At 39.3% G+C, this 25,055-nt stretch overlaps 1 protein-coding gene across 10 annotated transcripts in view; it reads left to right on the top strand.

Moving 5' to 3' along the window:
* DOCK3 (dedicator of cytokinesis 3) overlaps positions 1 to 25,055 on the top strand; it is a 735,525-nt gene that overhangs the window by 211,418 nt on the left and 499,052 nt on the right. The window lies entirely within an intron of this gene.

Raw genomic sequence — 25,055 nt, 5'->3', positions numbered from 1 at the left:
ATATGTTTTCCTGGCAAAAATGTACATGCTTTATCATGTAATTTTGAGGGAATAATGTTTTCTTAAAATACAGACAACTTTAATCTGTTTTCTTGTATACGGAAGAAATGACGTTACCTGTGAATTTTATAAAATCAATTAGGCATGCAGTATGTTTTAAAAAATTATGTACTATTTTGAGCATAGTCATTCATAGAGTAGGAGTTAAAGATAAATATGTCATTTTGTTTTTACAAAGTGAAAGAGACTTTTAAAATTTTTTATTTGCAAGTTGAAATTGAAAAAGTTTAAAGATATACCTTAACCATAAGAAGACAATATACAAAATGGTTTGATCACAAATTTTAAAAACAAAGCCTAAAAAGAGACAATAAATAAATATGTCAAAATGTTAACACTTGTTTTTGCATGTTGGGAATATGAATGAGTTTTCAAAAAATTCTTTGTCATGTTTAATAATATTATAGTTTCAATTTTATTTTTCAAAATTTATTATTTTAAAACATAAAATTTAAGTACTGTATAATTTGTAACCAAGGTAGCTTCCTAAAGTAGAAATACTGTTCTTGACTGGAGGGTGAGTAAGCATCAGAGCAACCTTCTGGTCAGTTATGGTTCATTCAAGAAAATAGAAACATGAGTCACTTTATGAGGTGGAATTTAATGTGGGAAATTATTTACACACGTTTGAAGAGTTAAAGAACAAAAGAGGAAATACTGATGTAACCCATACATTATAACTGCATAAAGTGGCCTACACATTAATAATGGTGGAGATACTGAAACACAGGAACTCAGAAATTAGATCTTGAGATACTGGAGCTCAGAAATTTGAGGAGGGAATATCAAATAGCTGCTGTTGGTATGTATAAAGAAGGTGGTAATGAGGCTGTTTTGGGGAATGCCAAAAGCAACTGGAGGCTGGAACCACTTTTCACTGTGAAAGAAATTGTTTACAGGAACAGCAGGAAACACACCTCTTTACCTTCTTTTCCCCAGTATCTTTCTAATGCTCCCAGCTGTCAAAGGAGACTGCAAAACACAGCTTGCAGATTGCAGCCTCATGATTAGTCCTTAGAAGAATAGATTTGGAGATGATAGTTATTATTAATTGTCTTGTATGCCTTCCAATATAAAATTTGTGTTGGGGAAATAGTAAGAATATAACTTAGAAGATTCTGATATGAATCCACAACTAGCATACTTATTATTCTTCCCCTTCTCCATTTACAAAACATGTAAAGCCATAAGGACATAAAAAAGAAAAACAACTTACACATCTCATGTTTATGAACCTTTGCAACAAATAATCTGCCATCTCAAGTTTATAAGTAAGGACTATCAAAAGTATCAAGCCTGGATAGAAGTGTGGGAAAAGGAAAAGAGAGTATTTCGACTTGGAATTAGCAAAGCATATATTTTGGAAAGTGCTAAAAACATTTTCTGAATGTGAATGGCTTATCATAAAATTCAAAAATAATATCCTTTATTTATCAGTAATGAGGCTGATCAGAGCTGAAAGTGGGCAGAAGCTGTGAGGGACCAAGGTGAGAAAAGGAGATAATAGATAATATCTAGGGATGCAGAAATAGAGTGCCTTAGAAAATACCAGCAAAATCATACACTTTCTGATGATGAGAAACTTATCCTAAGTTTATGAGTCATATGTCACATTTATAATAGTTATAAAGGACATTGGGGAACACTTTGCTAGCAGAAGAATCCCTACCTGGATTGATTTGCCTCAGGAAAGTAGAAGTGATATGGCTGTACATAAAATTACACACAGAGCAGCCATGTTTGCTGGAAGTGGGATATCAATCTTAGAAAGCTATTTGGAATTGACCTCCATATCCAAATGTCCAATAAGTTGCTAGTCCAGAATAAGAATTCTAAAATCTGGAGAAAATATTAAAAAACAATTGTCTGCAGGCACTGGAGAACAATTGGTTGGGCAAGATCTTGAGGGGCTATGATCGTTGAAGGAAGGGATGCGCACGAGAGCTTCATGTTTACTTTGGCCTTTTTCTCCAGATAATTTTTCATTTACTGTGTTGTAGTGGAATAGAGCCCAACCAGAAAGTAGTGGTCTTTCATGACATCAGCAGTTTGGCAGAATAAGAAGTTTCAGCTCTCATCCCCCTACAGAAACACAGATTTAACAATGGTATACCAAGAAAAATACCTTTATAAGAGGTCCAGTATCCAGTGAAGAAGTTGCAGTACTCCAGAGGAGCACAAAACAGAGAGTAGACACAATGAAATGGCTAAGAAGAGCAATTTCACTCTTACCTTTGTCAGTCCCTTCTCCCAGCTGGTTAAGAGAGAATTTGTCCCAGATTGTGATTCTTCCAGTGGGGCAAAGAAAAAGAGGACTGTACATCAAACATCTCCAGCATTTGTGGGTGCTGCTTGAATGACCTCTTTCTATCCCACCTCACCCAGAGTGCTGGAGTAGCCATAATTTAAACATGCAGGGGAAGCTAAGAACAAAGAAAAGGAGTGAGAGGCTCACTGCAGCTAGCTTGCCTCTGCAAGATCGGGAAAAGTGCACAACCCTAAGATTTCTGCAGGAGGGAGGGTGAGGAGTGGGAGCAGCATCCCATCATTTCAATGCATCACTCTAGAAAAAAGTGGAGGGCAGGCAACTGTGGCCAGTAGAGCTCTGCAGGGTTGGGAGAAGATGCATATCTGTGAGTCTTCTCCCTCAGAAGGGAAAGAGAAGAATGAAGCATACATCCTGGAATTTTAGAGTACTGCGCTAGGGAAAAGAGATGGGCAGCTTACTGTGGCCATCATTTCTTTGAGAGATTGGGAGAAGGCCCAGAACCTTGAGACTCTCAGGCTGGATGGAGGAATGAAGTGCGTACATTCATAGAAAAGGTTTGAGAGGTTCCCAGAATCTGTGTTGGGCTGATTGGTGAGGGTGTTTGTCTATTGAAGTCAGTCCATAAAGACTGGGGAAGTGGTTGTTTCTTCAAATGTGCAGGCCCCAAAGCAAAGCTGCAAGGAAGATGAAGAATCAGGAATACATGACACAATCAGAGCAAAATAAATATTCAATAACAGACCCTAAAGAAAAGGAGTTCTATGAATTGCCCTCAAGACAACTCAAAATAATAAAGATTACTTAACTAAATGAGTTACAAGAGAATACAGACAACTAAATTAAATGAGGAAAATGAAAAGTGAAAATAATGAGAATACCAACAAAGAGATAGAAACCGTAAGAAAGCAAAGAATCAAACAGAAATTCTGGAGCTGAAGAATACAATAAGTAATGTGAAAATTCTATAGAGAACTTCAACAGCATTCTTGATCAAATAGAGGAGCGAGTCAACTTGAAGATAGGTCATTTGAAATGATCCATTCAGAGAATCAAAAAGGAAAAAGAGTGAAGAAATCCTAAGAAACTAATGGGACACCATCAAGCAAACCAATATGCTCAATATGGAATTATCAGAAGTGGGGCAGGAGAGAGAGGAAGAGGGAGAGCAAGGAAAAGAAAGGAGCAGGAAACTTATTTAAAGAAACAATGGCTGAAAACTTCCCAGATCTGGGGAGGGAAATGAACATTGATCCTTGAAGTCCAAACAACCCCTTTAAGATGTTCATGTCCTTTGTAGGGACATGGATGAAGCTGGAAGCCATCATTCTCAGCATAGTATCACAAGGACGAAAAACCAAACACCACGTGTTCTCACTCATAGGTGGGAATTGAATATGAGAACACTGGGACACAGGAAGGGGAGCATTACACACCAGGGCCTGTCGTTGGGTGAGGGGAGGGGGCAGGGGGGAGGGGAGAGGGATAGCATTAGGAGATATATCTAATGTAAATGATGATTTAATGGGTGCAGCACACCAACATGACACTTGTATACCTATGTAACAAACCTGCACGTTGTGCACATGTATCCTAGAACTTAAAGTATAATTTAAAAAAGAGGAATCCAAAGAAATCCATGTTGAGATGCATTGTGGTCAAATTGTCAAAAGTCAAAGAGAATTTTGAAAGTAGCAAGATGAAAAGGACTTGTCTTATATAAGAGAGCCTCCATAAATCTGCTATCAGCAGATTTCTCAGCCAAAACCTTGTAGGCCAGAAGGGAGCAGGATGATATATTTAAAATACTGAAGGAAACAAAAAAACTCTGTCAACCAGTACCCAGCAAAACTGTCCTTCAGAAATGAAGTAGAGAGAAAGGCTTTCCCAGACAAACAAAAGCTGAGGGAGTTCATCACTACTAGATCTGCCTTATAAAAAATGCTAAAAGGAGTTCTTTAAGTTGAAACAAAATGATGCTATACAGCAACATGAAAGCATACAAAAGTATACAATTCACAGGCAAAGGCAAATATATACACATATACAGAATATTTGAATACTGTAAAGATAGTATATAAATAATTTTAGTATAAGAGTTAAAAGACAAGTATTAAGAATAACTATAACTACAAAAACTTGTTAGTAGATGCACAATATAAAATATGTAAATTGTGTCATCAACAATAAACCATTTGTTGAGGGAATTAAAATTGTCAGGTTTTTGTTTTTGATTTTTTTTTTACAGCATGCAAATCTTTTAAGTTTAGCAAATCTTAATTATTTTTAAGGGAACTGTGAATAATGACTGGTTCTGTTTACATAGTTGGTTAATTAAGCTTTGTTCTTATATATTCTTCCCATCTGTTAGGTCACACAATTCTTAAGTGTTAAAACAATGTTCTGTTGAATTTTAGGTCTCCCAGCTGTATTTGACTATTTGGTTACAATTCCAAATTGTTATTCTGACTGCTAAGTGATTTACTTTCAAAGTATTGCTCCAATAATGTTAAAGGTGTAGTTTCTACCACTTCTTCTTCAATTAAAGGAAATTTTAATGGCTTTTTTTCTTTATCAATTGGGATAAAAGCCTCAAACAAAAAACATCAGAAATGAATCACATAAAAGAGTAATCTTAGTTTTTATTTCAGCATCTGTATGAAATGCTTAGTTACCTTATTTTAACCCCCTCCCCCCCCCTTTTTTTTTTTTTAGAACTTGAAAAACTTTTTTTCCTTCACCTTTTATTTTAACTTCCAGGATACATGTCCATCATGTGCAGGTTTGTTATATAGGTAAACGTGTGCCATGGTGGTTTGCTGCACAGATCACCCATCACCTAGGTATTAAGCCCAGCATTCATTAGCTATTCTTCTTCTTCTTTTGTTTTTAAGGAAATTATATTTATTCAGGAATGAGCATTGCAATGGCAGTACACAGGCCTTCGTAAACTGTGTACCCATGTGCATGCTCAGGGAGGTAAGGGGATACAAAGATTTCTTTTTTTAATTATTTTATTATACTTTAAGTTCTGGGATACATGTGCAGAATGTGCAGGTTTGCTACATAGGTATACATGTGCCATGGTGGTTTGCTGCGCCCATCAACCCGTCATCTACATTAGGTATTTCTCCTAATGCTATCCCTCCCCTAGCTCCCCAACCCCCGAAAGGCCCCAGTGTGTGATGCTTCCCTCTTCATGTCCATGTGTTCTCACTGTTTAACTCCCACTTATGAGTGAAAACATGTGGTGTTTGGTCTTCTGTTCCTGTGTTAGTTTGCTGAGAATTATGGTTTCCAGCTTCATCTATGTCCCTGCGAAGGAAATGAACTCATCCCTTTTTTATGGCTGCATAGTATTCCATGGTGTGTATGTGCCACATTTTCTTTATCAAGTCTATCATTGAAGGGCATTTGGGTTGGTTGGTTCCAAGTTTTTGCTATTCTGAACAGTGGTGCAATAAACATATGCATGCATGTGTCTCTATAGTAGAATGATTTATAATCCTTTGGGTATATACCCAGTAATGGGATGGCTGGGTCAATTTGTATTTCTGGTTCTAGATCCTTGAGGAATCGCCACACTGTCTTCCACAATGGATGAACTAATTTACACTCCCACGAACAGTGTAAAAGTGTTCCTATTTCTCCACATCCTCTCCAGCTAATGATTGCTATTCTAACTGACATAAGAGGGTATTTCATTTCGGTTTTGATTTGCATTTCTCTAATGATCAGTGATGATGAGCTTTTTTTTCATATGTTTGTTGGCCACATAAATGTCTTCTTTTGGAAGTGTCTGTTCATCTCCTTTGCCCACTTTTTGATGGGGTTGTTTTTTTTCTTATAAATTTGTTTAATCTTTGTAGATTCTGGATATTAGCTCTTTGTCAGATGGAGAGATTGCAAACATTTTCTCCCATTCTGTAGGTTGCCTGTTCACTCTGATGATAGTTTCTTTTGCTGTGCAGAGGCTTTTTAGTTTACTTAGACACCATTTGTCAATTTTGGCTTTTGTTGCCATTGCTTTTGGTGTTTTAGTCATGAAATCTTTGCCCATGCCGCTGCCCTGAATGGTATTGCCTAGGTTTTTTTCTAGGGTTTTTATGGTTTTAGGTCTTACATTTAAGTCTTTAATCCATCTTGAGTTAGTATTTGTATAAGGTTCTGTAAGGAAGGGGTCCAGTTTCAGTTTTCTGAATATGGCTAGCCAGTTTTACCAACACCATTTATTAAGTAGGGAATTCTTTCCCCATTGCTTGTTTTTGTCAGGTTTGTCAAAGGTCGGATGGTTGTAGACATGTGGTGTTATTTCTGAGGCCTCTGTTCTGTTCCATTGGTCTATATATCTGTTTTGTACTAGTACCTTGCTGTTTTGGTTAATGTAGCCTTGTAGTATAGTTTGAAGTCAGGTAGTGTGATGCCTCCAGCTTTCTTTTTGCTTAGGATCGTTTTGGCTATATGGGCTCTTTTTTGGTTCCACAGGAAACTTAAACTAGTTTTTTTCTAAACTGTGAAGAAAGTTAGTGGTAGCTTGATGGGGATAGCATTGACTCTGAATTACTTTGGGCAGTATGGCCATTTTCATGATACTGATTCTTCCTACCCATGAGCATGGAATATTTTTCCATTTGTTTGTGTCCTCTCTGATTTCCTTGAGCAGTGGTTTGTAGTTCCACTTGAAGAGGTCCTTCACATCCCTTGTAAGTTGTATTCCTAGGTATTTTATTCTCTTTGTAGCAATTTTGAATGGGAGTTCACCCATGATTTGGCTCTCTGTTTGTCTATTATTGGTGTATAAGAATCCTTGTGATTTTTGCACATTGATTATGTATCCTGAGAGTTTGCTGAAGTTGCTTATCAGCTTAAGGAGATTTTGGGCTGAGACGATGGGGTTTTCTAAATATACAATCATATCATCTGCAAACAGAGACAATTTGATTTCCTCTCTTCCTATTTGAATACCCTTTATTTCTTTCTCTTGCCTGATTGCCCTTGCCAGAACTTCCAACACTATGTTAAATAGGAGTGGTGAGAGAGGGCATCCTTGTCTTGTGCCATTTTTCAAAAGGAATGCTTCTAGCTTTTGCCCATTCAGTATGACATTGGCTGTGGGTTCATAAATAGCTCTTATTATTTTGAGATACATTCAGTTGGTATAGTTTATTGAGTGTTTTTAGCCTAAAGGGGTGTAGACTTTTATTGGAGACCTTTTTTGCATCTATTGAGATAATCATGTGGTTTTTATCATTGGTTCTGTTTATGTGATGGATTACGTTTATTGATTTGTATATGTTGAACCAGGCTTGCATCCCAGGGATGAAGCCAACTTGATCGTGGTGGATAGGCTTTTTGACATGCTGCTGGATTCGGTTTGCCAGTATTTTATTGAGGATTTTCACATCGATGTTCATCAGGTATATTGGCCTAAAATTTTCTCTTTTTGTTGTGTCTCTGCCAGGTTTTGGTATCAGGATGATGCTGGCCTCATAAAATGAGTTAGGGAGGAGTCACTCTTTTTCGGTTTTTTGGAATAGTTTTTAGAAGGAATGGTACCAGCTCCTCTTTGTACCCCTGATAGAATTTAGCTGTGAATCTTTCTGGTCCTGGGCTTTTATTGGTTGGTAGGCTATTAATTACTGTCTCCATTTCAGAACTTGTTATTGCCCTCTTCAGGGATTCAACTTCTTCCTGGTTTAGTCTTGGGAGGGTGTATGTGTCCAGGAATTTATCCATTTCTTCTAGATTTTCTAGTTTATTTGCATAGAGGTGTTTATAGTATTCTCTGATGGTAGTTTGTATTTCTGTGGGATCAGTGGTGATATCTCCTTTATCACACTTTATTGGGTCTATTGGATTCTTCTCTCTTTTCTTTTTTATTAGTCTGGCTAGCGGTCTACCTAGTTTGTTAATCTTTTCAAAAAACCAGTTCCTGGATTTATTGATTTTTTGAAGGGTTTTTTGTGTCTCTATCTCCTTCATTTCTGCTCTGATCTTAGTTATTTCTTGTCTTCTGCTAGCTTTTGAATTTGTTTGCTTTTGCTTCTGCAGTTCTTTTAATTTTGATGTTAGGGTGTCAATTTTAGATCTTTCCTGCTTTCTCTTGTGGGCATTTAGTGCTGTAAATTTCTCTCTACACACTGCTTTAAATGTGTCCCAGAGATTCTGGTATGTTGTGTCTTCATTCTTTTTTGTTTCAAAGAACATCTTTATTTCTGCCTTCATTTCATTACTTACCCAGTAGTCATTCAGGAGCAGGTTGTTCAGTTTCCATGTAGTTGTGCAGTTTTGAGTGAGTTTCTCAATCCTGAGTTCCAATTTGATTGCACTGTGGTCAGAGAGACTGTTATGATTTCCGTTCTTTTGCATTTGCTGAGGAGTGTTTTACTTCCAATTATGTGATCGATTTCAGAATAAGTGTGATGTAGTGCTGAGAGGAATGTATATTCTGTTGATTTGGGATGAAGAGTTCTGTAGATGTCTGTTAGGTCCTCTTGGACCAGAGCTGAGTTGAAGTCCTGAATATCCTTGTTAATTTTCTGTCTTGTTGATCTGTCTAATATTGACAGTGGGGTGTTAAAGTCTCCCACTATTATCGTGTGGGATTCTAAGTCTCTTTGTAGGTCTCTAAGAACTTGCTTTATGAATCTGGGTGCTCCTGTATTGGGTGCATATATATTTAGGATAGTTAGCTCTTCTTGTTGTATTGATCTCTTTACCATTATGTAATGCCCTTCTTTGTCTTTTTTGATCTTTCTTGGTTTAAAGTCTTTTTTATCAGAGACTAGGATTGCAACCTCTGTTTTTTTTGCTTTCCATTTGCTTGGTAAATATTCCTCCATCCCTTTATTTTGAGCCTATGTGTGTCTTTGCACCTCAGATGGATCTCCTGAATACAGCACACTGATGGGTCTTGACTGTTTGTCCAGTTTGCCAGTCTGTGTCTTTTAATTGGGGCATTTAGCCCATTTACATTTAAAGTGAATATTGTTATGTGTGAATTTGATCCTGTCATTATGATGCTAGCTGGTTATTTTGCCCGTTACTTGATGCAGTTTCTTCATAGTGTTGATGGTCTTTACAATTTGGTATGTTCTTGCAGTGGCTGGTACCGATTTTTCCTTTCCATATTTAGTGCTTCCTTCAGGAGCTCTTGTAAGGCAGGCCTGGTGGTGACAAAATCTCTCAGTAGTTGCTTGTCTGTAAAGGATTTTATTTCTCTTTCACTTATGAAGCTTAGTTTGGCTGGATGTGAAAATCTGGGTTGCAAATTCTTTTCTTTAAGAATATTGAATATTGCCCCCCTACCCCCACTTTCTTCTGGCTTATAGGGTTTCTGCTGTTAGTCTGATAGGCTTCCCTTTGTGGGTAACCCAGCCTTTCTCTCTGGCTGCTCTTAACATTTTTTCCTTCATTTCAACCTTGGTAAACCTGATAATTATGTGTCTTGGGGTTACTCTTCTCGGGGAGTATCTTTGTGGCGGTCTCTGTATTTCCTGAATTTGAATGTTGGCCTGTCTTGCTAGGTTGGGGAAAAGTTCTCCTGGATAATACCCTGAAGAGTGTTTTACAACTTGGTTCCATTCTCACCGTCACTTTCAGGTACACCAATCAAATATAGGTTTGGTCTTTTCACATAGTCCCATATTTCTTGGAGCCTTTTTTCATTTCTTTTCATTCTTTATTCTCTTACCTTGTCTTCTCGTTTTATTTCATTAAGTTGATCTTCAATCTCTGATATCCTTTCTTCCGCTTGATCAGTTTGGCTATTGACACTTGTGTATGCTTCATGAAGTTCTTGTGCTGTGTTTTTTAGTTCCATGAGGTCATTTATATTCTTCTTTAAACCAGTTACGCTGTTTAGCAATTCTTCTAACCTTTTTTCAAGGTTCTTAGCTTCCTTGCATTGGGTTAGAACATGCTCCTTTAGCTCGGAGGAGTTTGTTATTACCCACCTTCTAAAGCCTACTTCTGTCAATTTGTCAAACTCATTCTCCATCCAGTTTTGTTCCCTTGGCAAGGAGTTGTGATCCTTTGGAGGAGAAGAGGCATTCTGATTTTTGGAATTTTCAGCCTTTTTGTGCTGGTTTTTCCTCATCTTCGTGGATTTATCTACCTTTGGTCTTTGATGTTGGTGACCTTCAGATGGGGTTCTGTATGGACCTCCTTTTTGTTAATGTTGATGCTATTCCTTTCTGTTTGTTAGTTTTCCTTCTAACGATCAGGCTCCTCTGCTGCAGGTCTGCTGGAGTTTGCAGGAAGTCCACTTCAGACCCTGCCCCTGTTTGCCTGGGTATCACCAGGGGAGGCTACAAAACAGCAAAGATTGCTGCCTGTTCCTTCCTCTGGAAGCTTTGTCCCAGAGGGGCACCCACCAGATGCCAGCCAGAGCTCTCCTGTATGAGGTGTCTTTCGCTCCCTGTTGGGAAGTGTCTCCTAGTCAGGAGGCACGGGGGTCAGGGACCCACCTGAGGAAGCAGTCTATCCTTTAGCAGAGCTTGAGCAGTGTGCTGGGAGATTCGCTCCTCTCTTCAGAACTGACAGGCTGGAACATTTAAGTCTGCTGATGCAGTGCCCACTGCCGCCCCTTCCCCTAGGTGCTCTGTCCCAGGGAGATGGGAGTTTGATCTATAAGCCCCTGAATGGGGCTGCTGCCTTTCTTTTAGAGATGCCCTTCCCAGAGAGGAGGAATCCTGTGAGGCAGTCTGGCTACAGTAGCTTTGCTCAACTACAGTGGGCTCCACCCAGTTCGAACTTCCTGATGGCTTTGTTTACATTGTGAGGGGAAAACTGCCTACTGAAGCCTTAGTAATGGCAGACACTCCTCTGCCCCACCAAGCTCGAGTGTCCCAGGTCAACTTCAGACTGGTGTACTGGCAGCAAGAATTTCAAGACAGTGAATCTTAGCTTGCTTGGTTCCATGGGAATGAGATCCACTGAGCTAGACCACTTGGCTCTCTGGCTTCACCCCCCTTTCCAGGGTAGTGAATGGTTCTGTCTTGCTGGCGTTCCAGGCACCACCGGAGTATGAAAAAATATCCTGCAGCTAGCTCAGTGTCTGCCCAAATGGTCACCTAGTTTTGTGCTTGAAACCCAGGTCCCTGGTGGCATAGGCACCCGAGGGCATCTCCTGGTGTGCGGATTGCGAGGATCATAGGAAAAGCATAGTAACTGGGCTGGAGTGCACTGTTCCTCAAGGCACAGTCCCTCATGGCTACCCTTGGCTAGGGGAGGGAATTCCCTGACCTCTTGCTCTTCCCGGGTGAGGCGACACCCTACCCTGCTTCACCTCACCCTCTGTGGGGTGCACCCACTGTCTAACCAGTTCCGATGAGATGAGCCATGTACCTCACTTGGAAATGTTGAAATCATCCACGGTATGCATTGATGTCACTGGGAGCTGCAGACCGGAGCTGTTCCTATTTGGCCATCTTGCCATAAAGAAAGAAAGCAGCTATTCTTCTTGATTCTCTCTCTCCCACCACCCAACTGACAGGCCCTAGTATGTGTTGTTGGCTCCTTGTATGTCTCCTTTTGGGAAATGTCTGTTCATGTCATTTGCCCACTTTTTAGTGTGGTTGTTTTTTTCTTGTGAATTTGTTTAAGTTCCTTGTAGATTCTGTCTCCCATTCTGTAGGTTGTCTGTTCACTCTGATGATAGTTTCTTTTGCTGTGCTGAAGCTCTTTAGTTTAATTAGATCCCATCTGTCAGTTTTTGCTTTTGTTGCAATTGCTTTTGGCATTTTTGTTATGAAATCTTTGCCTGTGCCTATGTCCTGAATAATATTGCCTAGGTTTTCTTCTAGGGTTTTTATAGTGTTGGGTTTTGCATTTAAGTCTTTAATCCATAATTAAATTTTTTGATTAACTCAATTTAATTAAATTAAATTTGATTAACTCAATTTAATTAAATTAAATTGAGTTAATTTTTGTGTAAGATGTAAGTGTCCAGTTTCAATTTTCTGCATATGGCTAGCCAGTTCTCTCAGCACCATTTATTAAATAGGGAATCCTTTCCCCATTGTTTGTTTTTGTCAGGTTTGTCAAAGATCAGATGGTTGTAGATGTTCAGTCTTATTTTTGAGTTCTCTGTTCTGTTCCATTGCTCTGTGTGTCTGTTTTTGTACCAGTACCATGCTATTTTGGTTACTTGAGCCTTGTAGTATAATTTGAAGTTGGATAGTGATGCCTGCAGCTTTGTTCTTTTTCCTTAGGGTTGTCTTGGCTATTTGGGCTCTTTTTGTTTCATAGGAATTTTAAAATAGTTTCTTCTAATTCTGTGAAGAATGTCAATGATAGGTTTATGGGAATAGAACTGAATCTATAAATTACTTTGGGCAGTATGGCCATTTTCACAATATTGATTCTTCCTATCCATGAGCATGGCATATTGTTCCATTTGTGTTCTCTCTGATTTCCTTAAGCAGTGGTTTGTAGTTCTCCCTGAAGAGGTCCTACACCTGTCTGGTTAGTGGTATTTCTAGATATTTTACTCTCTTTGTAGCAGTTGTGAATGAGAGTTCATTCATGATTTGGCCCTTTGCTTGCCTGTTGTTGGTGTATAGGAATGCTAGCGATTTTTGCACTATTGACTTTATCCTGAGACTTTGCTGATGTGGCCTACCAGCTTAAGAAGCTTTTGGGTTGAGATGATGGGATTTTCTAGATATGGGATCACGTTATCTGCAAACAAAGGTAATTTGACTTCCTCTCTTCCTATTTGAATACTTTATTTCTTTTGCCTGACTGCCCTGACCAGAACTTCCAATGCTATGTTGAATAAGAGTGGTGAGAGAGGGCATCCTTTTCTTGTCCTAGTTTTCACAGGTAATGCTTCCAGCTTTTGCCTTTTCAATATGATATTGGCTATGGGTTTGTCCTATGTGGATCTTATTATTTTGAGTTATAGTCCTTCAATACCTAGTTTATTGAGAGTTTTTAACATGAAGGGATGTTGAATTTTATTGAAGGCCTTTTCTGCATCTATTGAGATAATCATGTTGTTTTTGTCCTTAGTTCTGTTTATGTGCTTAATTACATTTATTTATTTGCATATGTTTAACCAGCCTTGCATCCCAAGGATAAAGCTGACTTGATCATAGTGGATACGCTTTTGATGATCTGCTGGATTTAGTTTGCCAATATTTTGTTGAGGAATTTTGCATCAATGTTCATCAGGTATATTGGCCTCAAGTTTTCTTTTTTTGTTATATCTCTGCCAGATTTTGGTATCAAAATACTGCTGGCCTCATAGAATGAATTAGATAGAAGTCCCTTCTTTTAATTGGTTTGAAGTAGTTTTAGTAGAAATGGTACCAGCTCTTTTTTTATTTAAATGTGTATTTTTTTTATATACTTTAAGTTCTAGGGTACATGTGCACCACGTGCAGGTTTGATACATATTTATATATGTGCCGTGTTGGTGTGCTGCACCCATTAACTTGTCATTTACATTAGGTATATCTCCTAATGATATCTCTCCCCACTCCCCCCACCCCATGACAGGCCCCAGTGTGTGATGTTCCCCTTCCTGTGTCCAAGTGTTCTCATTGTTCAGTTCCCACCTGTGAGTGAGAACATGTGGTGTTTGGTTTTTTGTCCTTACGATAGTTTGCTGAGAATGATGGTTTCTAGCTTCATCCATGTCCCTACAAAACATGAACTCATCCTTTCTTATGGCTGCATAGTATTCCATGGTGTGTATGTGCCACATTTTCTTAATCCAGTCTATCATTGATGGACATTTGGATTGGTTCCAAGTCTTTGCTATTGTGAATAGTGCTGCAATAAACATACGTGTGCATGTGTCTTTTTAGTAGCATGATTTATAATCCTTTGGGTATATACCCAGTAATGGGATGGCTGGGTCAAATGGTATTTCTAGTTCTAGATCCTTGAGGAATCGCCACACTGTCTTCCATAATGGTTGAACTAGTTTACAGTCCCACCAACAGTGTAAGAGTGTTCCTATTTCTCCACATCCTCTCCAGCACCTGTTGTTTCCTGACTTTTCAATGATCGCCATTCTAACTGGTGTGAGATAGTATGTCATTGTGGTTTTGATTTGCATTTCTCTGATGACCAGTGATGACGAATATTTTTTCATGTGTCTGTTGGCTGCATAAATGTCTTCTTTTGAGAAGTGTCTGTTCATATCCTTTGCCCACTTTGTGATGGGGTTGTTTTATTCTTGTAAATTTGTTTGAGTTCTTTGTAGATTCTGGATATTAGTCCTTTGTCAGATGAGTAGATTGCAAAAATTTTTTCCCATTCTGTAGGTTGCCTGTTCACTCTGATGGTAGTTTCTTTTGCTGTGCAGAAGCTCTTCAGTTTAATTAGATCCCATTTGTCTATTTTTGCTTTTGTTGCCATTGCTTTTGGTGTTTTAGACATGAAGTCCTTGCCCATGCCTATGTCCTAAATGGTATTGCCTAGGTTTTCTTCTAGGGTTTTTATGGTTTTAGGTCTAACATTTAAGTCTTTAATCCATCTTGAATTAATTTTTGTATAAGGTGTACGAAAGGGATCCAGTTTCAGCTTTCTACATATGGCTAGCCAGTTTTCTCAGCACCATTTGTTAAATAGGGAATCCTTTCCCCATTTCTTGTTTTTGTCAGGTTTGTCAAAAATCAGATGGTTGTAGATGGGTGGTATTATTTCTGAGGGCTCTGTTCTGTTCCATTGGTCTATATCTCTGTTTTGGTACCAGTAGCATGCTGTTTTGGTTACTGCAGCCTTATAGTATAGTTTGAAGTCAGGTAGTATGATGCTGCCAGCTTTGTTCTTTTGTCTTAGGATTGCCTTGGCGATGTGGGCCCTTTTTTGGTTCCATATGAACTTTAAGGTAGTTTTTTCCAATTCTGTGAAGAAAGTCATTGGTAGCTTGATGGGGATGGCATTGAATCTATAAATTACCTTGGGCAGTATGGCCATTTTCACGATATTGATTCTTCCTGTCCATGAGCATGGAATGTTCTTCCATTTGTTTGTGTCCTCTTTTATTTCATTGAGCAGTGGTTTGTAGTTCTCCTTGAAGAGGTCCTTCACATCTCTTGTAAGTTGTATTCCTAGGTATTTTATTCTCTCTGAAGCAATTGTGAATGGGAGTTCACTCATGATTTGGCCCTCCGTTTGTCTGTTATTGGTGTAGAGGAATGCTTGTGATTTTTGCACATTGATTTTGTATTCTGAGACTTTGCTGAAGTTGCTTATTAGCTTAAGGAGATTTTGGGCTGAGACGATGGGGTTTTCTAAATATACAATCATGTCATCTGCAGACAGGGACAGTTTGACTTCCTCTTTTCCTAATTGAATACTCTTTATTTCTTTCTCCTGCTTGATTGCCCTGACCAGAACTTCCAACACTATGTTGAATAGGAGTGGTGAGACAGGGCATCCCTGTCTTGTGCCAGTTTTCAAAGTGAATGCTTCCAGTTTTAGCCCATTCAGTATGATATTGGCTGTGGGTTTGTCATAAATAGCTCTTATTATTTTGAGATACATCCCATCAATACCTAATTTATTGAGAGTTTTTAGCATGGAGGGCTGTTGAATTTTGTCAAAGGCCTTTTCTGCATCTATTGAGATAATCATCTGGTTTTTGTCTTTGGTTCTGTTTATATGCTGGATTACGTTTGTTGATTTGCATATGTTGAACCAGCCTTGCATCCCAGAGATGAAGCCCACTTGATCATGGTGGATAAGCTTTTTGATGTGCTGCTGGATTTGGTTTGCCAGTATTTTATTGAGGATTTTTGCTTTGATGTTCATCAGGAATATTGGTCTAAAATTCTCTTTTTTTGCTGTGTCTCTGTCAGGCTTTGGTATCAGGATGATGATGGCCTCATAAAATGAGTTAGGGAGGATTCCCTTTTTTTCTATTGATTGGAATAGTTTCAGAAGGAATGCTACCAGTTCCTCCTTGTACCTCTGGTCAAATTCGGCTGTGAATCTGTCCAGTCCTGGACTTTTTTTGGTTGGGAGGCTATTAATTATTGCCTCAATTTCAGAGCCTGTTATTGGTCTATTCAGGGATTCAGCTTCTTCCTGGTTTAGTCTTGGGAGGGTGTATGTGTCCAGGAATTTATCCATTTCTTCTGGATTTTCTAGTTTATTTGTGTAGAGGTGTTTATAGCATTCTTTGATGGTAGTTTGTATTTCTGTGGGATTGGTGGTGACATCTCCCTTATCATTTTTTATTGCATCTATTTGGTTATTCTCTCTTTTCTTCTTTATTATTCTGACTAGCAGTCTATCAATTTTGTTGATCTTTTCAAAAAACCAGCTCCTGGCTTCACTGATTTTTTGAAGGGTTTTTTGTGTCTCTATCTCCTTCAGTTCTGCTCTGATCTTAGTTATTTCTTGCCTTCTGCTAGCTTGAATGTGTTTGCTCTTGCTTCTCTAGTTCTTTTAATTGTGACGTTAGGGTGTCAGTTTTAGATCGTTCCTGTTTTCTTTTGTGGGCATTTAGTGCTATAAATTTCCCTCTACACACTGCTTTAAATGTGTCCCAGAGATTCTGGTATGTTTTATCTTTGTTCTCATTGGTTTCAAAGAACATCTTTATTTTTGCCTTCGTTTTGTTATGTTCCCAGTAGTCATTCAGGAGCAGGTTTTTCAGTTTCCATGTAGTTGAGCAGTTTTGAGTGAGTTTCTTAATCCTGGTTTTAGTTTGATTGCACTGTGGTCTGAGAGACAGTTTGTTATAATTTCTGTTCTTTTACATTTCCTCAGGAGTGCTTTACTTCCAATTATGTGGTCAGTTTTGGATTAAGTGTGATGTGGTGCTGAGAAGAATGTATATTCTTTTGATTTAGGGTGGAGAGTTCTCTAGATGTCTATTAGGTCTGCTTGGTGCAGAGCTGAGTTCAATTCCTGGATATCCTTGTTAACTTTCTGTCTCGTTGATCTGTCTAATGTTGACAGTGGGGTGTTAAAAGTTTCGCATTATTATTGTTTGGGAGTCTAAGTCTCTTTGTAGGTCTCTAAGGACTTGCTTTATCAATCTGGGTGCTCCTGTATTGGGTGCATATATGCTTAGGACAGTTAGCTCTTCTTGTTGAATTGATCTCTTTACTATTATGTAATAGCCTTCTTTGTCTCTTTTGATCTTTGTTGGTTTAAAGTCTGTTTTATCAGAGGCTAGGATTGCAACCCCTGCCTTTTTTTGTTTTGCATTTGCTTCGTAGATCTTCCTCTATCCCTTTATTTTGAGCCTCTGTGTGTCTCTGCACATGAGATGGGTCTCCTGAATACAGCACACTGATGGGTCTTGACTCTTTATCCAATTTGCCAGTCTGTGCCTTTTAATTGGAGCATTTAGGCCATTTGCATTTAAAGTGTATATTGTTATGTGTGAATTTGATCCTGTCATTATGATGTTAGCTGGTACCAGCTCTTTTTTGTGCCTCTGGTAGAATTCAGCTGTATATCCTTCTGGTACTTGGCCTTTTTTGGATGGTAGGCTATTTATTACTGCCGAATTTCAGAACTTGTTGTTGGTCTGTTCAAGGATTCAGTTTATTCCTGGTTCAGTCTTGGGAGGTTATATGCATCCAGTCATTTATTCATTTCTTCTGGATTTTCTGGTTTATAGGCATAGAGATGTTCATAGTATTCTCTATTGGTGGTTTGTATTTCTGTTCGATCAGCAGTGATATCCCTGTTGTCATTAATAATTTTGTCTATTTGATTCTCGTTTTTATTATGAGTCTAGCTAGCGGTCTATTAATTTTTTCAAAAAACCAGCTTGCAGATTCATTGATTTTTTTTTTGAGGGGTTTTTTTTTTCATCTCAATTTATTTCACTTCTGCTCTGATCCTGGTTATTTCTTGCTTTCTTCTAGCTTTGTGGTTTCTTTGCCCTTGGTTCTCTGTTCTTTTAGTTGTAGTGTTAGGCTGCTCATTTGAGATCTTTCTGGCTTTTTGATGTGGGCATTTAGTGTTGTAAACTTGTGTCTTAACACTGCTTTAGCAGCATCCCAGAAATTCTGTTACATTTGTCTTTTTGTTCTCATTATTTTCAAAGAACTTCTTGATTTCTGCCTCAGTTATTCACCCAGTAGTCAATTCAGGAACAGGTTGTTCAGTTTCTATGTAGTTGTGAGGGTTGGAGTGAGTGTCTTAACATTGAGTTCTAATTTGATTGTGCTGTCATCTGAGAGACTGTCTTGATTTTAGTTCTTTTGCATTTGCTGAGGTGTGTTTTACTTCTGATCATGTGATCTATTTTAGAGTAAGTGCCGTGTGGCAGTCAGAAGAACGTATATCCTGTTGGTTTTGGTTGGAGAGTTCTGTAGGTATCTATCAGGTTCACTTGATCCAGACCTTAGTTCAGGTCCTGAATATCTTTGTTAATTTTCTGTCTTGATGATCTAATATTGTCAGTGGGGTTTTAAAGTCTCCCACTATTATTTTGTGGGAGTCTAAGTCTCTTTGTAGGTCTCTAAGAATTTGCTTTATGAATCTGGGTGCTGCTGTATTTGGTGCATATGTATTTAGATTATTTAGCTCTTCCTATTGAATTGAACCTTTTATCATTATATAATGCCCTTCTTTGTCTTTTTTGATATTTGATAATGTAAAGTCTCTTTTGTCAGAAAGTAGGATTGTTATCCCTGCTTTTTTTTTGTTTTCCATTTGCTTGGTAAATTTTCCTCCATCTCTTTATTTTGAGCCTATGTATGTCTTTGCACGTGAGATGGGTCTCCTGAAGACGGCATACCAATGGTCTTAACTTTTTATCCATCTTGCCATTCTGTGTCTTTTAATTGGAGCATTTAGCCCATTTACATTTAAGTTTAATATTGTTATGTGTGAATTTGATCCTGTCATCATGGTGTTAGCTGGTTATTTTGCAGACTTTTTCATGTGGTTGCTTCATAGTGTCACTGTTCTTCTGTGTACTTCAGTGCATTTTTGTAATGGCTAGTAATGGTCTTTCCTTTCCATACTGAGTGCTTACTTCAAGAGCTCTTGCAAGGCAGGCATGTTGATGAATTCCCTCAGCATTTGCTTCTTTGAAAAGGATCTTATCTCTTCTTTGCTTATGAAGCTTAGTTTGGCCAGATGTGAAATTCTGGGTTGGAAATTTTTTTAAGAATGTTGAATATTGGCTTCCAATCTCTTCTGGCTTGTAGGGTTTCCACTGAGGGGTCTGCTGTTATTCTAGTGGGCATTCCTTTGTAGATGACCTGTCTTTTTTCTCTGGCTGCCCTTAACCTTTTTTTTGTTTCATTTTGACCTTGGAGAATCTGATGATTATGTGTCTTGGGGTTGATCTTCTTGTGGAGTATCTTACTGAGGTTCTCTGGATTTCTTGAATTTGAATGTTGGCCTGTCTTGCTTGGTTGGGGAAGATCTCCTGGATGATATCCTGAAGTATGTTTTCCAACCTAGTTCTGTTCTCGCCATCTCTTTCAGGTAACTCAATCAGTTGTAGGTTTGGTCTTTTTACATAATCCCATATATCTCAGAGGTTTTGTTCATTCCTTTTCATTCTTTTTTCTCTATTCTTGTCTGCCTGTCTTATTTCAGAAAGATAGTCTTCAAGCTTTGAGATTCTTTTCTCTGCTTGGTCTGTTCTGCTATTGATACTTGTGATTGAATTGTGAATTTCCTGTGTTTTACTTTTAGCTTCATCAGGTCAGTTATGCTCCTTTCTGAAGTGGTTATTCTCATTATCAGCTCTTGTATTGTTTTTTCATGACTGTTAGCTTCTTTGCATTGGGTTAGGACATGCTCCTTTATCTCAGTGAAATTCATTATTACCCACCTCCTGAAGCCTGCTCCTGTCAATTCAGCCATCTCAGCCTCAGACCAGTTCTGTGCTCTTGCTGGAGAGGTATTGCAGTCATTTGGAGGAGAAAAGGCACTCTGGCTTTTTGAGTTTCCAGCGTCACCCCTCCAGCTACACTCTAGGCAGTGCAGCTCAGGGAGAGATCTTTTCCACTGGTGACACAATCATTCCTTTGGCTGCCCCATCTCGTGTTACTGGGTTGTGTGCACCCCAAGTCCACCAGCTCTGAGCCCAGCACAGCCCCAGGACTTGTCCAACAACTGCAGTCCTTGTGGCCTAGACTGCATTTCGAATTTGTTCAGAACCCAAGGGCACTTTAGTGAACTGGTGCTGGGGCTAGCCACCACTCAGGTGCCTACTGCTGGGGTGTAAGATTACCCTCTGGCTGAAGCTGCTCTAGGAGCCCACTCCATGGGCTTTGGCCAAATTCTGCCCTGTGTTATGTTCTGCTGTGATAAGGAATCACTGAGTTCCAATGCAAAGCCCCACAGTCACTTTGTTCTCCCTCCCCCAAGTACACAGATTATCTCTCCATGTGCTGATGGTGGATGGGGATTGGTGGTGTAGGCAATGCAAGTCAGTCTTTCTTATCTCTTCAACGCTTCTTTCCTTGATATCATGTTAAAACCAGGTGCTCTGTCCACTCACCTCTAATTTTTAGTTCTTAAGAAGATGCTTTCTTGCATGGATGGTTGTTCAATTTGGTGTTCCTGCAGAGGATGATTGCTGGAGGGTTCTATTTGGCCGTCTTGCTATGCCTTCCCTCATTTGTCTGTTTTTATTTGGATTGTCTTTTTGCTGTGGAATTGAGTTCATTATATATGGTGGTTATTAATCCTTTGTCACATGAATAGTTTACAAATATTTCCCCCTTTCTATAGGTTGTCTTTTCACTTTCTTGATTGCCTCTTTTTCCGTGCAGAAGCTTTTTAGCTTGTTATGATCCCATTTGTCTGTTTTTGCTTTTGTTATTTTTCCTTTGAGGTCTCGCTCCAAAAATCTTTGCCCAGACAAATGTGCTGAGAGTTTTCCCAATGTTTTCTTCTAGTGATATCAGAGTTTCAAGTCTTACATTTAAGTCTTTAATCCATTTCAAGTTGACTTTTGTATGTGATGAGAAATGGGGTTTAGTTTCATTGTTCTACACATGGATAGTTAGTATTCCTAGCACCATTGATTGAATATACTGTCCTTTCTCCAATGTATGTTTTTGCTGTGTTTGACAAAAATGAGTTGACTTTATATGTGTGGATTTATTTTTGTTCTCTATTCTGTTTCATTGCTGTATGTATCTGTTTTTGATGCCAGTACCATGTTGTTTTGGTTACTGTGGCTTTTAGTATATTTTGAAGTCAGGTAGTGTGATGCCTCCAGCTTTATTCTTTTTACTCAGGATTGCCTTAGCTACTTGGAAAATTTTGTAGTACCATACAGATTTTAGGATTTTTCTATTTCTGTGAAGAACGTAATTGTTTTTTGAGAGAGAGAGAGAGAGAAAGAAAGAGAGAGATTGCATGGAATCTGCAGATCGCTTTTGGTAGCTTGGTCATTTTCACAATATTCTTCCTATTCATGAACGTGGATTTTCTTTTCCTTTATTTGCGCCTTCTTCAGTTTCTTTTTTATCAGTGTTTAATAGTTTTCCTTGTAGAGATCTTTCACTACCTTGTTTAATTTATTCCTAGGTATCTTATTATTTTTTTTTTTGTAGCTGTTATACATGGGCTTGCTTTTTGGTTTCTGTTTCTGCTAGTTTGTTGTCGATCTCTTGAAGTGCTACAGATTTTGGCAGGTTGATGTTATATCCTGCAACTTTACTGAATTTGCCTTTCAGTTATAATTAATTTTCTGGTAGAGTTTGTAGAGATATATGTGATCATGTTGTTTTCAAACAGAAACAGTTTTACTTCCTCCGGTCCAATTTAGGTGCCCTTTATTACTTTCTCTTTCCTTGGGATGAATTCCACTTGATCATGAGGTACCACCTTGATAGTCTTTGACATGATCCAGAAGTATTCTCTGTATTACCAGGCAGAGACTCTTGTTCTTTTTCCTTACTTTCTCCCAAACAAGCAAAATCTCCCTCTCTGTGTTTTGAGCCATCTGTGGCTGGGGATGGAGTGACACAAGCACCTCTGTGGTCACTAGGTCTGTGCTGGGTCAGACCTGAAGCTTGCATGTCACCGAATGTCACCCAGGGACTACTATAACCACTCCCTGGCTACTGTGTATGTTTGCTCAAGGCTCTGGTGCTCTACAGTCAGCAGGTGGCAAAGCCAGCCAGGCCTGTGTCTTTCCCTTCAGGATGCCAAGGTTCCTTAGTCCCCAGGTGGGTCCAGAGGTGATGTCCAGGAGCCAGGAACTAGTAAAAAACCTTAGAAGTCTACTTGGTGTTCTGTTGTGCTATGTAGCTGAGCTGTTATTAAAACCACAAGACACCATCCTTCCCTCTTTTCCCTCCCTTTTCCAAAGGCAGAGAAACCTCACCCTGTAGCCACGGCTGCCACAGGCCCACAGGCCCACAGGGAGTACTGCCAGACTACTGTTGATGTTCCCTTAAGTCTTAAGGGTTCCAGAGTCAGCGTGTGGTGAATTTTGCCTTGCCTGGGACTCATCCTTCAGGGCAGTGGCATCGTCTCTGACCCAGGACAGCTCCAGAAATGCCATCCAAGAGCCAAGTCCTGGAATCGAGGGCCCCTAGAGCCCACTTTTTTCCCTACTGACCAGTGACCAAGCTGGTTCCTAAGGTGCAAAAGAAAGCCCCTTTTACTTTTCCCCTCCACTTTTCTCAAGCGGAAGTCTTGCCCTGTAGCAACCAGAGCCGGGAATGTTCTGTGTCTCACCTGAAGGCAGCAGGTCTCAGATTCTCACCCAAGGCCCTTGGCATAGTACCTGGGTATCACTGGTGTTTATTTGTGGCCCAAGAGCTTTTCAGTTAACAGGTGATCAATTTATTTTGGAGTGGGTCCTTCCCTTCAAGGCTCCGGGTTTTCTTCTGGCCTGGGTATGTTTAATTTAGTAGGTTAGTAAGGTCTGAGAGTTAGGACCTGGAAAGGGGACCTTGTGATTGACTGGTGCCCTGTCTTGCTATGATTGAGCTGTTATCCAGTATGCAAAACAAAGTCTTCCCACTCTTTCCTCTCCTTAAGCAGAAGGGAGGGGTCTTTTGGAGTTGCAAGCTGTGCAGCCTGGGGCTAGGGGAGGGGTGATGTCAGCACTCCCTTAGTTGCTTCGGCTCTTGTCCCATTAGGTCTCATGCGCGTCTCCAGTCCACTGGCTCTGGGCCCAGTTCAGCACTCACATAGGAGTTTCAGTACTTGTGCCCTGGACTGCGTTTCAAGATTATTTAGGGCCCCAGAGCATGTTCACAGTGGTGAGGCTTGTGGGAACTCACGTTCCAACCACTGGAATTGTTGATTCCCTTCTGGCTATGGCTAGTTTACAACGATCCCTTCGTTGGTGGGCATCAGCTGAGTTTCATCTGTGTTGTTTTTGTGCTATAACAGAATAGCACTGAATTCAGTGCCTTAGAATTGCTGCAGGTTCCCTCTCTTCAGTGCACAGGAACCCTCTCTGTACTACTGCTGGGGGATTGGGAAGGAGTGGCGTTGGCGATTCACGATTGTTTTTTATACCTCTTTAGTGCTTGTTTCAGCAGTATGAAGTTAAAACCAGGTACTATATGGGGGTCATCTGAATTTTAGTTCTCATAAAGATGCTTTTTTGGGGTGGATACTTGTTAAATTGGTGTCCTTGTGTTGCGGGGAGAGGACAGTTGGTCGAGCCTTGTATTCTGGCATCTTGCTTTGTCCTCCCTGTGTTGTCTCTCTCTTTTATTTTATTTTATTTATTTGGGTCTTTTTTTTCATGGTTAGTATAGGTAGTAGTTTGTCAGTTTTGTTTACCTTCTTAAAAAACCCAGTTTTTATTTTGTGGCTCTTTGTATTTTTTTCCTCAATTTTGTTTATTTCGGCTCTATAGTTTATTTTCTTATGTTAACTTTAGGTTTCGTTTGTTCTTGCTCATCTAATTATTTATATTCATTCTTGTTCATTTGAGGTTGTTCATTTGAGAGCTTTCTACTTTTTTGATATTGGCATTGATTTCTGTAAACTTTCCTCTTAATACCACTTTTGCTGTATCCATAGGTTTTAGTGTGTTGTGTTTCTATTTTCACTTGTTACAAGAAATGGTTAAATTTTATTCTTAACTTTTTCATTGAGACATTGTTTATTCTGAAACATGTTGTTTAATTTGCATGTAACTGCAACTTTGAAAGTTTTTCTTGTTATTGATATATAGTTTTATTGTGGTCAGAAAAGATAGTTGATACGATTTCAGTTCTTTTAAGTTTGTCGAGACTTGTGTTGTGGCCTAACATACAGTCTATTCTGGAGAATGTTTCATGTGCTGATGATACGAATGTTTATTCTTCAGCTGTTGGATGAAATGTTCTTTAATGTCTGTTTGGTCCATTTAATGTAAAGTGTAGTTTAAATCCAATGTTTCTTTGTTGATTTTCTGTCCAGATGATCTGTCTAATGCCGATAGTAGGGTGTTGAAATCTCCAACACCAATTCGTTCTTTAATTTTTGCTTTTCCCACTATGGGGAGACTTAACCAATGGGATCCCTCTTGGTGTCATGTTTGACATGGCCTACAAGCATGTAGGGTGCAGGGAATAGTACAGCAATGACTCCCTTCCCCAGGGAGAGCAGTCTTTCAGCAGTGTATGCACTAGGGGACGAGTTCACCTGCATGGAAGGCAGGATGCTAGTATTGTGTGGCCTGTAGGGCAAGGTGTCCAAATTCAGACACCATTCTGTTTCTGTGGGACATGGGGTGCTGTACCAACTCAGTCCTGGAATGCGCAGCTGCTCCACTTGCCAGGGCACCAGTTTCCCAGGGGGTGATGTGCTGCTTCAGCTGAGG

This window comes from Pongo abelii, chromosome 2 (genome assembly GCF_028885655.2).
Source record: "Pongo abelii isolate AG06213 chromosome 2, NHGRI_mPonAbe1-v2.0_pri, whole genome shotgun sequence".
Taxonomy (NCBI): domain Eukaryota; kingdom Metazoa; phylum Chordata; class Mammalia; order Primates; family Hominidae; genus Pongo; species Pongo abelii.
Note: the sequence above shows the minus strand (reverse complement) of the source record. Positions and strands in the feature narration are given on the sequence as shown.